Source organism: Protopterus annectens, chromosome 17.part0 (assembly GCF_019279795.1).
Source record: "Protopterus annectens isolate FY-2018-M chromosome 17.part0, PAN1.0, whole genome shotgun sequence".
NCBI classification, from domain to species: Eukaryota; Metazoa; Chordata; order Ceratodontiformes; family Protopteridae; genus Protopterus; species Protopterus annectens.
The window spans coordinates 731,893,804-731,911,569 of NC_056751.1; positions in this window are offsets into that span (position 1 = coordinate 731,893,804).

The following is a 17,766-nucleotide window of genomic DNA, read 5'->3' on the forward strand; positions in this document are numbered from 1 at the left end:
ATCACTCCTCCCATCATTTACTCTCTCTCTCTCTGTATATATAACATGTGATACCAACATGCCCTGTGTTTCCCGACCCCAGCTGTGTGTTCCCCCACCTGATTTTCTTTTATGTTTCCCTTCTTTGTGCTACTCTTGTTTTTTCTATGTGAATTGCTTATCTAATCTCTCTTTTCAATCTTTTCTGACCTCCTCTGATTGATTCCTGTAGTTATCGTGCAATATTTTATATGCCCTACTAATTATCTTTTTTTAACAGCAGCTTCTGTTCTAGATTCAACTAAAATCTCAACCAATGCAGGTCTTTCATTTTAAGATTCCTCTATCCCTTTCTCTTTGCCAGTGCTCTGATATCAATCTCTGATATGGAAGGCAATCTCTAGCCTGCAGTCCAAATGTCTTCTTGTCCTCTTCCTATTTTATTGCCTTTCCTTCTCTAATTATCTGTTCCCAATACCTTGGTTCCCTTGCCAACTTCTTCCAGTACATTCCAGCCCCCTCTTGCTTATTCTCTGTACCCATAATTGCAGTCATCCCTATTGGCAGAATCTCCTTTCTTCATTCCCATGTTGGCTGAGATCTTGGTATGCTTTCTGCTACTTAATGAATATAATATTTCTTCTTTAATTTCTCCAAATCTTTTGGGTTTCTAATACCATAATGGGAATGTACCCCATTCCTAAGTCAAATTATGATTAAAGTTCATAAAATTAGTATTGCTTCAGTCTTTGATGTCATCCAGAAGTGCTCTTCACTGCACCTGCAATGTGCCCAGTAATGACTCATTCTGCAATTTGTATGGAGTTACATGTATTGATGATACATCTAATTCTAAATATGATTGAAGATTCTTTTTTATAAGACCCATTGCTCCTACTACTATTGGAACTGTCTGGATATCTTTCTTCCATATTGCTCTAATTTCTGCCTGCAAATCTTGATATTTTATGACTTTGGGTTTCTATGTACACAAGACACTGTAGTCAGTGGGTGTAGCGATTTCAATGATCTATGTTACTTTTGTCTTCTTTTCCTGTACCACTATATCTGGTTTGTTCACATCCATCTTTTGAACTGTTGGTAATGGTGATCCCATGTGATGTAGACTTCATTATTTTCTGTGATGCTTCGTAATTCATGTTTCCAGTGTTTTTCAGCCACTTTAGTACCATAATGTTTGCACAATCCTTAGTGCAACAGTCTTGCCACATTATTGTGCCTTTCAGTATACAATCCTTCTGTCATTAGTATGTCACTACCAGCAACAAGGTGTGCAACTGTTTCCAATTTTGTTTTACAAAACCTACATTTGTCTGCTTCTCCCACATGTTCAATGGATTTTGACTTTGTAAACCAACGTGTATGTAGTCCACTATCTTGGGCCACCAATATTAACCTTTCATCTTTTGGTTTGAATTCGCCTCTCCTTAACCATTCCTGTGTTCAATAATGATTAACATGAGGTTCTTCCTGAAGTTTTCCATACTTGCAACAATATTTATGTATTTTCCACATTTCTTGCCTTCTCATCTGATCCTTCATCTTATATTCTTTCTTTTGTTATTTTGGCACGTTCAGTTGCTGCCTGATTTTTGTCTACTTCTGGTTTGATTTCCATTCCTGCTTGATGCCAATATGCTTCTGCTGGACTAAGTAGGGAAATCATCTTAGATTTATTCTCCTCATGTTTCAAAACTTTCACTGCATTTGGGTCTTGTGAGGTCAGCAGGTATGTGTGCAGTCCCATAACTGCAGATCTATACATGTAATCAATTTCAAGGAGGCCCATACATCCTTCGGAATGGGGAATATATAATCTTGGTATGCATTGACTTTTATAAATCATTAGGTGAGCATGAAGCATCCTTCTTGTTTTCCTGTCTAATCTATCCAACACATTTTGGGGAAAGTCAATCAATCCAAAACTGTAAGTTAGGACAGGAAGAGCAAATTGGTTTATAGCTTGAATTTTATTCCTATATAGCTTGAATTTTATTCCTAGATATCAATACCATTTTCAGTATTAAGTCTTCTAAAATATTCCTTACTAAGTTTTATTTGCATTTGTTCATGTTTTATTGTTGATCCTTCATCAATTCCCAAATATTTATACACTCCCTCTTTCTCAAGTTCTTTTATATCACATTATTGTCCCAAACTTATGTTTTCTTGGTGCTACAGTCTTCCTGCTTTAAAGGTTGCTTTTGCACATTTATCAAGACCAAATGACATTCTTATTTCATCTGAAAAAGTTTTGACTACTCGCAGTTGTGCTTTCAGTTCCTCATTTGATGACCTAGTTTTAAATCATCGACAAAGAGAAAATGAGAGATCTTTACACTTTGTTGTTTTCTAGGAGCCAAATTATAGCCATGGCCTAATCTGTTAAGTAGACAGCTTAAAGGGTTAAGGGCAAGACAGAATAGCAGCAGTGACAGGGAGTCACCCTGGAATATCCCCCATTGAATTATTTTCCCTGGAATAATAATTTGTCATTTATCATGGCTTAATTGAAAAGTGGTCTGCCACTGTTTAACGGTCACTGTAATGTAGTTGATCAGTGTAGGGTGTATCTTATACATTTTTAAGCACTGTTTTATCCATGAATGTGGGATACTATCAAATGCTTTTTTGTAGTCAGTCCATGCCATACTTAAATTTTTCCCCTTTTTACAGTTCTCCATTATGCTTTATTTAGCAACATATGATCCTTTGTTCCATATGACTTTCTTTTATTACCCTTTTGTTCTATTGTCATGGTTGAATTTTCTTATAATGACTATAAACTCTGTTGGCATCAATTACAGTGTATAGCTTGTATGTCATCGGAAGGCAAGATATTGGTATATAATTTTTAGGGTAACTTGCAGGTTCAGTCTTAAGTAGGAGCATTAGTTTTCCTGTTGTTAACCAAATTGGTGTCTGTTCAGGGTCTGCATATAAATAGTTCTTACTCATGGCTAAATCTTCATGCAAAGATGTTAATAGTTTTAGCCAAAAGATAGGTACTGCATCTGTGCATGAGGTTTTCCAGCTGGAAGCTTTTCTTAACTTTATCTCAATCTTTCTGGCCATTATTTCATCCCATTTCACACCCTGTACATTTGAACTTCTTATTATTTCTTTTACTTCTATCCATTTAACATCTTTGTTATATTCCACGGGATCTTTACAGATATTTCTCCAAAGTCTATGTATTTCTTCTTTTTTGGGTGGTGTTTCAATTCCTTTTACCTTGTTTACCAATTCTCTATAGAACTTTTTAGGGTCATCAATAAATTACTTATTTTGTACTTTTTCTTTTATATTTATCTGTGTATCTTCTAAGTTTTCCTGCCTGTGTTGAGATTTTTAGTTTATTACTTTCAATATTACAAGACAGATCCTTATCTATCTAATATTCTGTATGACTGTTATTTTCCTCAAGGATCTGCATAAAAAATCCCACTCTTTCCCTATTTCTTGAATTACCCCACTGCTTCATCTTCATCCCTTTCCACTTTGAATCATAGCTTTCTGCTTGTGTTATGTATATAACTTTGTAGCTCTGAAATATCCTTTCAGAGCAGTCAGTCCTAAACATCCTTGTTCTACTGGAAGGATCACCATATCCCACTTGACTCTTGCCTTCTTCCCCTCCAGGATAAAATCCTTTAACGTCTTATTAATTACTATCTACAACTTCTCCTCTAGTTGATAAAAATATGCCTGACCTGTGCATAAAACTAAAGGCTTGTATTTTGCTATCCATATCCATAGTCAAGAGCTTAGGGCGGCCACGGTGGTGCAGTGTTTAGCATTGTTGCCTCACAGCAAGAGGTTCTCTGGTTCGATTCTTGGCTGGGGTGCCTTCTGTGTGGAGTCTGCATGTCCTCCCTGTGGCCGCGTGGGTTTTCTCCGGGTGCTCTGGTTTCGTCCCACATCCCAAAGACATGCAGTAGGTGGATTGGACACACTAAATTAGCCCTAGGTGTGAGTGTGTGCGTGTGTGTGCCTTCTGTGGAAGGTTGGGCGCCGGGCTGGCAACTCAACACTGTAAAACTCCACTGCCAATCATGAGCGGACAGATGATCCGCTGTGGCAACCCCTAACAGGGAAAAGCCGAAAGAAGAAGAATCCATAGTCAAGATCTTCCAGTTTGTCAATTTTTTTAACTTTTGTTTAATCTCTTCCCACATGTCCTTAGCTGCCACACTGGAGTAATTTTTAATCCATACTCATAAACACTTAATTTTATCATGCCCCCATAAATATGGGTATTGCTAAACCAATTCATGTGTAGGTATGGAGTTTACAGTTATAACCTTTGTTTTATCTTCATTAATTTGATATCCCAAACAACTGGCTCAGAATGTTTCACAACACTGAGATGTCCTTCTCTGGTTTTATCAAGTACGAAATTATATCATCTGTAAATAAAGCCAAATTTTCTTGACTACCATACCAACTATGCCCTTGAATTTCTGAGTCCCTTATTTTCTTTGCCAATGGATCTAAAATATACTGAAATAACAAAGAGGAAAGAGGACACCACTGCCTGGTTCCTCTGTTCAGACACAACTTATCAGAGAGGAACCCTCCCACTTTGATTTTTGCCTCTGATCCATCATATATCCTACTAATTAACCTCATTATTGTGTAGGGAAATGCAAATGCTTCCATTATGCTATTCATTAAATCCCAGCTTACTCTAGTGAATGCTTTCTCTGCATCAAGACCCAGCAACAACAGAGGTATGTTTTTACATTCTGCTTCCATCTGGATCACTGTTGTTCTAGTAATGTTGTCAAATGTTTCCATGCCCTCCACAAAAACCACACTGGTCTATATCTAGCAATGTTGGCATTACCTTTGCCATTCTTTTAGCTGTTATAGACATAAACACTTTATAATCATGGTTTAAAATTGAAAAGGGCTTGTATGAAGCTGGATCAGATGGGTATTTACCATCTTTAGGCACTGCAGCTACCACAGCCTTTTTTCCAGGATGCTGGTGCTTCAAAATGCTGTTAAACAAAACCTTCCAGATCTTCATTGCTTTCTTCCTTCCTAGCTTCCAAACTTCCACCAGGATACCATCTATTCCTGGGGCCTTTCCTCTAGATTGGTTACACATTATCATTGTTGTCTTATCTCCTGCTATCTTAACTGTTAACTGTTGAACCTCATGTGATGGCCAGGCACTGGCCCAGTAATCAAGGATCCTCAATCCTCACCACTAGCACCAGTGAGGGGCGTTCACATTGGGAAGGATAACAAGTACACACACAGTAAAGTACAATTTCCCTTAAGAGTGCACAGAGATCACAGTCAGTCTGGGGTTGGTTTCTCCCTTTCTCTCCAGATCCCCAATAAGACTCCCCACTGGCACAGCTATAGGGTCCAAATCTCAGCCTAGTAGTCAAGCTAAAACTTCCAGCATTCTCTCTGTCCAACCAGTGCTTCATGTCCCTGCCCAAGTAGCTGACACACACAAACTTTAAGATTTGAGTTATATACAAACAAACAGACACTCCTGGGGAAGGCTGGCACAGGTTCTCCACCTATGCCCCCTTCTCTGCAGACTATAAGGTATAAATCACTGCCACCAACCGCTAATATTAGCTACTATAAGGCCCTTCCCAAAGGGTGACCAATATCACTGTGTAATATTACTGTTATTCAAATAGTAAGTATAACCCAGGGCTAAGGCTATTTTGGAGTGGCTTAGTACAGTGTCACTAAATACATGCAAGTACTCTAGAGCTTAAATTATCTCTACACAAAACAGCCACAGTTGAAAGGTTTAAAAATATTTACTAATAAATAATAAAAATGCAAGACAATACTTATTACTTCAACACAATGACATTACATTGTTCAGAGATCAGAGGAAGCTTTTAAAATAATATTGTAGGATAGTCTGACAAAATATAGAAAACAACTAGACTAATCTCACTAACTCTAAGAGAAATACTAAGATCTAAGAGATTGCTTACACAGCCAAGGCAGAGTACTGGTGAGTTGATGTGTTCAGGTTCACACAAAATAAAAAATGCCCTCCCTTCTTTCTGTCCTTAAATTGATAACACAGTACCACTGAGTCATTTCAGATTACATCATTCTTAACAGTTCTTTAGTTCCCAGGCTAAGAGAAACTCAAAATGTACATTTCTTAGTAAGCTGCACCTGGCCAGGAAGCCACAGCAATAAAAGACATTATACATGTAAAACCTTAGTAATTATCTCTTAAATCAAGACAATAGAAAGAATTTCCTGGCCCAGACATCTTGTCTCCGATCAGTCATACAATGCTTGACTTATCAGCTTTCTTCCAGCAGAGTGCACTGTGGTTACATTTTTGAAGCTCAATAAAACATATAGTTTAATCATACCATATAGTTCTCTTTACATTTGTAAACCAAGCCTGTAGATTATATTAATATTTACAAATGACATAGAATTATCTAAAAAATTCTATCTAGCTAGGCTGGCAGCTTTCATACCTCATCTTCTTCTAACTTTGGCATACTTATGGCTTCCATACATATTTCTATTTCGTGGTTTCCACATTCCTCTGCTTTATACAGATTTTCGTAAAATTTCCAAAATATCTCTAATACTTAAACAGGATCTCTGGTTATTTTTCATGTTATAGGCTCCCTATGTTTGACAACAGTCTTTTCTACTTTATTCTGGCTAAGTCATGGTGCCAAAAGTTTTTGCACTCTGGAGTTACTAACAGAAAAGAATTGATTAACAGCAAACTTTGGAAACTTATGCTTATTATCCAGGTGGCATCCAGGTATACCCTTACCCTATTTTGCTGCATTCCATACAACCAGCCTCTTGTGCATTGTCCACTCCTCCTGATCACCATTTGTCTACACTTTGTTTGTCTCTGTTAAGCTAATATCTCCCCCTCTTAGTGTATACATATCTACCCTGGTTGTCTGTACTGTTTGGTGGTGGTTTGTGTGCGCCAACTGACTATCCTTTCCTAGCTTTCACCCCCAGTTTACCTGTCACTTTTCTCATCATTTACTGTTTCTGTCTTGCTGTATACATAACATGGGATACCAATGTGTCCTGTGTTTCCCCACCTGATTTTTGTTTATGCTTCCTTTTTTTTATGTCACCCCTTGCTATGCTCCCCTGTTTTCCTACATTCCGAGACAGAGTTCAGCACACAGGCTTACAAGAAGCATTAGCCTAGAAACTGTGACAAATACAGGCTCTGCCCAAGTTACTTCACCAGACAGTACTCCCCTGGACTGCTCCTGAAAAGGGACACATATATCCAATTGGTTATCCCAGGCCCATGTGCATTACACATTTGTCTTTAGAAGTCTTGAACCCTTCATATAGCCACTACTTAGGGCTTCATGTATGACATTTGAATATGAACCCAGCATATCTCTAGAAATTTAATGGACTGTCAGATGCATTCTCACTAAGTCTGTTTACAATGTAAAAGTGTTTTACAAAATGGCTGTCAGTGTTTTTGCCATGAAATTTGAAATATAAGTTTTAAATGAAACCCAAATCTCTGTGATAATTGTAAAAGTAAAGAAGAAAATAACATGCACACTGATAGGTTCGAACAGTGTTTTATGGCAACTGAGGAAAGACAGCCAAATAATTCGATATTGGTATGGCTGGCAGGGCCTGGTTCATTACACTGCATACAGCCCCATTTGACCACAATCTGGCTCTGTCGACTCTAGAGACATATGCTGCAACAATGCAGCATTGCCAGCCATTCAGGAAGGTCAGACCAGTACTGAATAATGTCAGAGGTGATAACTATTCTTTTTTTGACAAGGAAGACCTAGGGACATCAAAAATGAGATGTAGGTACCCAGCAAACATATAATCCCACCCCCAAGAAATCATATCCAATAATATTTTTGATTCTGTATGACCTGTGGGTTTTTGAACAAAAGCTGTTGCAGCATCCATATTGTCTTTAATTGTTTGGCTTTATTCGTTGTACTAAAGAATGAACTAATTATGTAACAGTACTAATTGTGCAATATAGTCTAAACATATTGCATTTTTGCAGTACCTTCTTTACAGCCTCCAGCAGCTGTGAACGGGTTGACATTTGTCAGATTACAGTCTGCATTATTTGGAGTGATAAGCACAGCAATCTGATCTTCCACATGTATTACTCACTAACTGATGCATATTACAGTGATACCATTTTCTGTAAAGGATTTCTGCATTTAGTTAAAAACTGTTAATCTGTCAGGCAGGGACAGCACAGGCCTAAAGTTATAACTTGTTAATGAGCTATTTCCTATGTCAGGGGTGCAAGGTTTGAATCCTTTCACCTTCATTTACTTACTGCCTGACCTTGAGCAAGTCACTTAATTAGATAGTGCTTAGGGGCAATTAGGAATTTGGGCTAAGATCATAGGAGATTACTAGGCTATTGACCCAGAGGTCATTTCAAGCCTAGCCATTTCATCCCAATGTAGTACCATAGAAATGCTAGTCAATATCCAAGATTACATTTAGTAATGACTGCCCATGTCCAGGAGACATGTGGGCACTACCCCTGGTAAGAATTTATGGTGCCCCATCCACTCGTTCAGGTTCCTCTTGAACAGTGTCATAGAGGTGCTCTGTTTCACATGAATTGGCAGCCTATTCCAAAGATGTGGCAGTCACTGGGAGACAAATCTGTCCCTATAGCATGTCCTATTTAGGTCCCTAGAATGGGTAGCTCTAGCCCATTTGATTTACAGATAAGCAGCAAGTTCATTAGGTTTGGGTCTGAGATTGTGCTGTAAGCCAGGCATAAGTCCCTCCTAAGAAGTCTATATGATACAGAATTTAGTGACAGGGATTTAGTCGGTCTGTATAAGACATGTGCTGGTGTCCCTTGATCTTCTTTGTTAGAAACCTCTGAGGTTTCTCTAATTGCTGCAAGTGCTTTGTATGGTACATGCTGAATGGGGGATTATACTTAATTATGGGTTGAATTAGTGCTGCGTATATACGGGTTATAACCTCTTTTTCTCTCTAGGTGATGCCTTTACTAATCAAGTGTGCTATGTAGAAAGTCTGGCTTACTACAGCAGACACATGGTGATCAAAGTTAAGGTCACAGTCAACTTCTGATCCCAGATCCCTTACCACTTTGTGGGTACTTAGGGTACTGTTGTTGATTTGATAGTGTGAATGGACATTGTTTGTGCCGAAGGGAATGATGATGCATTTCTCTGGATTCAGTTTGAGACCATGATTAAGACACTAGTTGTTGGTCGGCATAAGACACTTCTGGAGTAAACTGACATAATTTGGGGATTCAATAGTTGCACCCAGTTTGCAGTCATCTGCAAAGTTGGTCAGCCACAACCCCTTAGTTTTGACCTGAATTCTGTGAAGTATATGCTAAACAGTAGGGGGCCCAACACTGACCCCTGTGGCACCCCAATAGTGACAGGTTTGCTGGTTGATGTGAAGTCACCCACTTTGATAGTGTGTGTCCAGTCTGTGAGCCAGTTGGCAACCCATCTTACAACAAAGGGGTTTACATTCAGTTTGCTAAGTTTATTGGTAATGCCTGAGTGTGGGATTGTGTTGAAAGCCTTTGCCAAGTTGAGGTTAGCTATGTGCACAGATTTTCCCTTGCCAATGGCCCTGGTCACATTTTTGAAGAAATCCACCAGATTTAACAGGCAGGAGCTGTCCTTGACGAAGCTGAATTGGGTTGGATCCAGGGTTTGGAGGTTACCTATGTCTTTACTTATGAGGTCCATAATGATACGTTCCATGGCCTTACAGATGAGGCTGGTCAGGCTTATGGGTCTGTAAATCCCTGGGTCTGTTGCTAGGCCACCTTTGTGGAGGGGAATAACTGTCATTCTGCAAAAGCAAATCCTGTTGTTAGGCTATGTTTGAAAAGGGGACTTAGTGGTGATGCTAGTTCATGTTTTAGCCTGTTTAGACAGCCAGGAATGCCATCTGGTCCCATAGAGGCTGTGTTTTTTTGCCTTGGACAAGGCTTTGATGACCTGCCCTTCAGATATGTAGGGTGGGGGAAGGTTTGTGATAAGTTTGGAGGGGATAAGGGAGTGAAATTTTCATCAAACCTATCCACTAGCAGGTTTGCTATCTCTGTGGGGGTCTGTGTGTGTGATACCCTTAGTCACTAGTTCTGAACATGCTTGGGTCCTATCTTTTAGGCTGCATATGTAGCTGTAAAAGGCCTTATGGTTATCTTTGGCTATGCTTGCTGAGTTTTTTCAAAGAAGCCCTTAGAGGATTTGATAAGTTGTCTTATTTGCCTGTTGAGGCTGAGGAGGGTGCTTTTCCATTGTTGGAGCCTCGTCTTTGTTTTCTTGAACAGCAACTTTTTGCATTTATTGTAAAGTTTGTTGATACTGGATGTCCACTATGGCAGCTTGTTTGTACTTGGGGCTGTGGCTTTGATTCTTTCTGGTACAGCCGAGTCTATTCACTTATACAAGTGATTGTACAGGGCTTTAGTGTAAGCTTCAGTGTAGTTATCACTTCCAGCTGGGGGTGGGGCTTGTAATGCATTTATACCTTCACCTAGGAGGGTATAGTTTGCCTTGGTGAAGTTTTTTAGTCTGATTTTGCCATTTGTGAGTTTTGGTGTTAGTGCCAGTTCAAAGGTGACTGATTTGGGGTCAGATTTAACTAATGAGGGTCCGAAAGTTCTGGCAGTGCATCTGTTTGACATGTTAGTGAGGGCCAGATCTAGTATATTTTTTCCTCTTGTTGGGGTATGAACAATTTGTTCCAGGGCATTTGAGTTAACAAAGTCAATGAACTTTTGTGTTAACGAGTTAGGGCTACCATAGGTTTCCCAATTAATGGTGGGATAACTGAAATCCCCCATAACCAGAGTGTTTGGTAATATTTGGATTGACTCCAGTTTGGTCACGTAGGCTTCATATGTGTCATGACCCATGGAGGGGGATCTATAACTGGCTATGACTTGAATGGGGGGGGTCTTACCCACTGTAACCTGAACTTGGAGTAACTACATGGAGTTGTCCAGTCTAACTAGACGGGAGGTGACTTTATCTCGGATAGTGATAGAAACACTCCCTTCTTTGGTTCTCACACATTTGTTTTGTAGTCTGAAGTTGTGGAAGGAATTGTAGCCCTGCAAGGCTACTCTCTGAGGCCTTGAAGCAGGGTTCTGTCACTGCACAGACATCTAGTTACAGAAGTGCTTCCAGGGTGTGCAGTTTTTGGTTTAAGCTTCTAGCATTTAGCAGCATGACCCTTATTTTGTTATGACTGACAAATTTCACATTGGTAAGTTTGTTTTAGAGACCTTGCCTAAAAAAGGCACTAATGGGGAGGCAAGAGCCTTTGCCAGCAACCAAAAGCACAGAGGTGCCAGGTGCAAACTGTCTCTGGTGAAGCAGCAAGGTTTGTTGACCATGGCTTCCCAGGCAGAAAGGAACTGGATCCTCTTTGAATGACACCAAAACCTAAGCCAATTATTGAAATCAATCATTTTTTTGTTTATACTGCGGCATCATTCTAGGTGAAGGTAGTATGCTGCTGAAGGCTAGGGACATACCTGTCTGGGACACATACTCAGAGAGCTCACTCATGTCTCTCTTCATATAGTCCATTGAGGTACATCTCAGGTCATTCACTCCAATATGAACTATGACAGAGTCATAATGGTACTTGTTGCTGAGAGACCTGAGTGCATGCATGATCTGACGAATCCTGTAACTGCATAGGCAGCTGACCAACCCTTTTTCTTTGTCCAACCTGATGAGTGGGACATCTGTTTGTCTCACTACTGAGTCTCCAATGACAAGACATTTTGTTTTTTGAGTGTTAGGCCTTATGGGCTTGGTAGGTGAGACAATGGTGTTGCTATGTGTCATAGATGCTGTGGGAACTGTATTAGTTGTAGCAACCTTGTGTTTTGGAGGTCTATGAAGATTTGTTACATTTTTTGAGAGAACCTCTGTATATGATGATTTTTGTGTTTCATGCACACTATGTGTATGAGTAGAGATACTATGTGCATGAGTAGTGGAGGGTGGGTTGACAACCTCTTCAGTGTTACTGTTTTGAGTGCGAGAGAGCATGGATTCAAGATTCTTGGTGCAGATACATCTCTCACACTCTGTACTGGAGTGAGTTATTAGTAGAAGATTTTTGATGTACATGAGGTAATTGCTACACTGCCTCAAGAGTAATTGCTACACTGCCTCAAACTTTCACTCTAACAAACTTAACAGCCAGCTCTCAGCTATCAGCTGGTCATTCCTCAGCCAGTTACCCCTTGATGAAGCAGTAATAGACTTTAACAACATATTCCTTAACATACTCAACTCCTAGCCCTTATATGCAATGTTAAAATAAAAGCAGCCAAATCCCCTTGACTAACAAACTCCACCTACTCCCTAGTGGCTCAGAGGGGTAAAACCTGGAAGCTCCGGACTAAAACCAAACTCACCTCCCATCTCCAATAGTACAGACATCTACACAACCTTGCTAAAAAAGTCGTCACCAATGATAACAGCAACTACTACACAAACCCTCCTGAGTCACACCTAAACAACCCAAAGAAGTTCTGGCATACAATTAACCAAATCCTTCATCCAGGCAACCCTACCTATCCCCAGCCAAGCCCCACAAACACTCCTCTCCAAATTGTTACTAACCTTAACTCCTATTTTATAGACTCAATTAGCAAATTAACCAACCATCCCAATTCCAGCACTGACACTACCCCACCCACCATCCCTCTTAAACCCTCTAACACCTCCTCAACCTTCTCCCTAAAAACTGTATCCACCAACTACATTAAATCCCTAATTCTTAAACTTAAACCCTGCTCCCCCTCAACAAATGGTCTCCCTCCACTCTTTCTCCAGAAAGCAGCCAACTCCATTGCCCATCCCATCTCTATTCTCATTAACTGATCCATTATTGAGGCCAAATTCCCTGCAATTTGGAAAATATCCTACACCTTACCCATCCATAAAAGAAGCAGCTCTGCAGAACTATTCAACTTTAGGCCCATTGCAATTCTACCACCCCTCTCTAAGATCTTGGAAGAATGTGTGCACAAACAAATCCTACAATATCTCATACAAGATAACCTAACCACCCCCACCCAACATGGCTTTCGCCCTGGTCACAGTACCTCTACTGGCCTTATTTCCTTCATCAACACCATCATGCAATCCAGAAAGCAGGAGAAACTAGTCTCTTGCCTCTTTCTTGACCTCTCAAAAGCTTTCAACACAGTCTCTCACCCCCTCCTCTTAAATAAACTCTTTGAACTCAACCTATCCTATCAAATTTTGGGTGAGCAAATGGGTGCAACTAAGGAAATGATTCTTTTGAGCCGGGACAATTGATATGAATTGTCTAGGCATAGTAAGGCCTTGTTAAGTTTAATTCTGGTATCTGCCAAAAAAGTAATTACTAGAAAATGGAAATCAAAGTTTAAACCAAGTGTATTTGAAATACTGATTATTATAATAGAGATAAAATAACTGGAAGTGGGATCTTTAGACAGGGAAGGAATTACAAAGAAGTAAATGAAATTGTGGGAATAATACATGCAGCGTAATGTCCTGGAGGAGTGAGGTTTTAAGGGAAGTCAGGAGTTAAGCAATTTATGTAATGTTGGACTGATAATAGTTGGATAAAAGAATATATGTGGTGCATAATATATGCAACTGGAAACATGTTAATATGTTTTTTTATTTTATAGTAATGTATGTTTGCCTATGTTCTAAATAATAATTTAATAAAGGTGTTAAAAAAGCCCCAAATTCAAAACACAGTCTAACATATGTTGCTGTATTCAGTGAGAAATTTAAAACAATCAGGAAGATAAATCCAAAAGAACACATAGATTTTTGCATGGTCTTAAAAATCTCTGCAGGGAGCTCATGGTTTGAAAACAGAATTGGGTTCAATGTATATTTAATCTGCTACTGCTACCATGCTATATTTTTCACAACCATCCACATTAAATGAAAACTCCACCTTGGAACTTAAAAATGTGTTTTTTTTTTTTTAATTGTATCATTGTTTTTGAGCAATTTAGTGCTTTAAAATAACTCTATGTACTTCTTATAAAATTTTAATGTTTCACAAAATGGCTGACATGGGGCCTGACATATTAATGTGACCTTGTTTTAGTGCTTTCTTGTCTCCTTCACAGAAACTATTTCAAGTCACCTTTATATGAGTTATACTAGACAAAAGGAAATTATATAATTTTCTAAGTTCGTTCAGAAACAATGGCCATAGTGTGAGTTATGGGCATCTTTCACATCCTCTGCAGCAGGAGTGCTTGCATTTTATTCTTGAATAATCATCATATATATATTGTTGTTTTACCTGTTTTGAGCAATTCAGAACAATTTTACAATTTCAGCCAAAGAAAATAATTACATTTCAGGCTTTTGTAGGGTTTGTCATTCTGTGCTATGAGTACAGATAGACCTTCCCCCACACTCTTTCTGCACTCTCAAAGCTAGTTCTGCAATTCAAGAGCTGTTAACCAACACTTCAAAGAACATGTTCTGCTACTAACCAGTGTCTGCAACAGCGGGAAGATTATTTTTTGTTATACAATGACAGGTCATTAACATTGAAAAATGTGCACACTGATTGCTCAACCCAACCAGCATGCCTGTTATAAATCCAGCATATACCAATAGAAAAAAGTCCTGTCACGTGGACTTTCTTCTGTTAATATATGCTAAGGCTTTCCAGTTTTCTTGAGCTAAGAGGTTGTGAGGTATGTATGAAGGGCAGAGAAAATACAAGGAAAATCAGGTACATTATGCAAAACTAAAGAAACACACCTGATTTTCCTTGTATTTCTGCCCTGTCTGTCTTGTACCTCTAAAGTGTCTGGATTTCAAACTTTATTTTTTTTTTCAAAAAAAAAAAAAAAAAAAAAAAAAAAAAAAAAGAAGCAATGGAAATTCTCCGTTGCTTGCTTTCCAAAGCACTGATGTACTGCATAAGACATACTCGGAGGCTCTGAGTAAAAATTTACCTAAACAGCAGAGGCCTCCAAAGCAGACACCCAAACAACTGCTACCTCAAGACACCCCACAAGCAACACATAAACCACAAAAGCAGTGTGCAAAGCAGTCACAGCCCTTAAGGCCAAATACAACACCAAACATACTTGTCATAGGTGACTCCATAGTCAGACACACTGACGTCCCACTCACCAGGCTGAACAAGGAGAGGGTCACAGTAAGCTGCCTATCGGGCGCTAGAATCTGCCACATAACACAAGCACTCGGGTCACTCCATGGCAAGTACAAATATGACACAGACATTGTCCATGCTGGTGTGAACAACCTGAGACGTACCTCCCTGGACTACATGAAAAGAGACATAGAGGAGCTCTCTGATTATGTAGCCCAGGCAGGTATGACCCTAACCCTGAGCAGTATCCTTCCTTCACCAAGAATGATGCCATAATATAGAGACAAGATGATCAGCTTTAACAATTGGCTTAATGTCTGGTGTCATTCAAAGGGGATCCAGTGTCTGCCTGCCTGGGATGACATGCTTGACAAGCCACGCTGCTTCGCAAGGGACGGCTTGCACCTGTCACCCCTGGGATTCTGGATATTGGCTAAGGCTCTTGCCACCCCATAGTGCCTTTTTAGGCAAGGCTCAAATTCTAAACCTACCACCCTAGAAAACAAAAATGGGAAGAAACTGAGGGTAATGCTGCTCAATGCCAGAAGTCTAAATCTCAAAATGCACGCACTCGAGGCCCTTCTCAGTATGGAGAACATCGATGTCTGTGCTGTAACTGAAACCTGGTTCAAGGCTCCTGAGAGCACCCCGGCACTATTAGGTTTTACCTCATATCATGCGTTCCGCCCCAAAACCCGGACCACACCACAAAAGGAGGGGTGTATCCATATTCATAAAGGATACCCACACCTCCAGGTTGGTGGTAACGCATGAAGCTTCGGAAACCATCCAGGTGCAACTAACCATAGGCAAAACTGCTCTACAAATTGTAGCATGCTACAGGCCACCCTCTCAAACTCAGGAACCCCACACAGCCTTCCTGAAGACACTGGAGGGTATAAATGTATCTCCAAACACCATCATATTGGGTGACTTCAACTACCCGAATATAGACTGGGAACATTACTCAAGCCCTAACTTTCTAGCCCAACGGTTCCTGGAGTTCATAAATTCAAATGCCATGGAACAGCTAGTCACTGTTCCCACGAGAGGAGAAAATATACTAGATCTCATTGTCACAAACATGGGGACAAAATGCTCCACACCAGAAGTATATCCCTCATTGGTGAGATCTGATCATAAACTAATCTCACTGGAAATCCACATCCCGCCCCACCCCAAACAAAAAGACCATAGTGAAGAACTTCTCTAAAGCAAACTTCACACTACTCAAGACTGGTGTGGTATCCTTCAAGGCCCCTGAGCCAGTGGAAACCACAACCCAAGCTGCGGAAGCCCTTACAAATGCCTTCTATGAACACCTCCAGGACTGCATGGATCAGGCAATCCCAAATAAAACCAAGACTCTTTCCACAAAGGGCAAACGTCCAGTCTGGTGGACCCCAGCCATTAACAAACTTTACAATAAGAGGAGAAAGCTATTACATGATAGAACAAAATCCATAAAAGGGAAGTCACCCCTGATCATTATTAGTAAAAAATACGAGCACTCATAAAATCAACTAAGGCCAATTTTGAGAGAAAAATTGCCATGGATTCAAAGGACAATCATAAGGCCTTTTTCAGCTATGTTAGGAACCTGGGTGGAAACTCCCAGATATTCTCAGAATTAGTCCAAAATGATACAAAAATCACTGAACCCACAGACATTGCCAACATACTGGCAGACAGGTTCAGTGCAAACTTCACCCCCCTCCCCCCCCCTAAAGGAGAGATAACTATCCCAGCCGAGTGTAGCCTCCCGGACATCTCAAATGCGCAGGTGAAAGCTGCTCTCTCTAAAGCTAAAAACACAGCATCAATGGGACAGGATGGTGTCCCCGGCTGTGTGCTACACGAGCTAAATGAGGAATTAAACCCGCACATAAGGCAGCTGTTTAATCTCAGCCTTACCACAGGATACGTGCCCAAGGAGTGGCGTACGGCAACTGTTGTCCCACTCCACAAAGGCGGCGCCTCTATGGACCCTGGTAATTACCGCCCCATAAGCTGAACAAGTCTAGTCTGCAAAGCTATGGAGAGGATCATAATGGAGCTCATAAACAAAGATATAGGGGACTTGCAGACATTGGACCCGACCCAGTTTGGCTTTGTCAAGGGAAGATCATGCCTTTTGAACTTGGTCGACTTCTTGAAACAGTCACCAAGGCCATTGATGAGGGAAAGGCAGTCCATACAGCCTACCTTGACCTTGCAAAGGCTTTCGACACAATACCCCACTCGGGTATTGTAGAAAAACTTACCAGCTTAAATGTAAACCCATATGTCACAAGATGGGTTGCAAACTGGCTTAAGGACAGAACCCACAGGGTTAGAGTTGCTGGCGCTGTGTCAGACTCCAAGCCGGTCACAAGTGGTGTCCCACAGGGCTCGGTCCTTGGCCCCTATTGTTTGGCATCTACTTCTCTGAAGTACATGCCAACATAGGAGGACTTTGGCTGACAAAGTTTGCAGACGACTGCAAACAGGGCACCATAGTGGAAAGTGCATCAGACACTGATATCCTTCAGAAGGGACTCACAGAAACAGATAGCTGGTGCCAGAGCCATGGCCTGAAGTTAAACG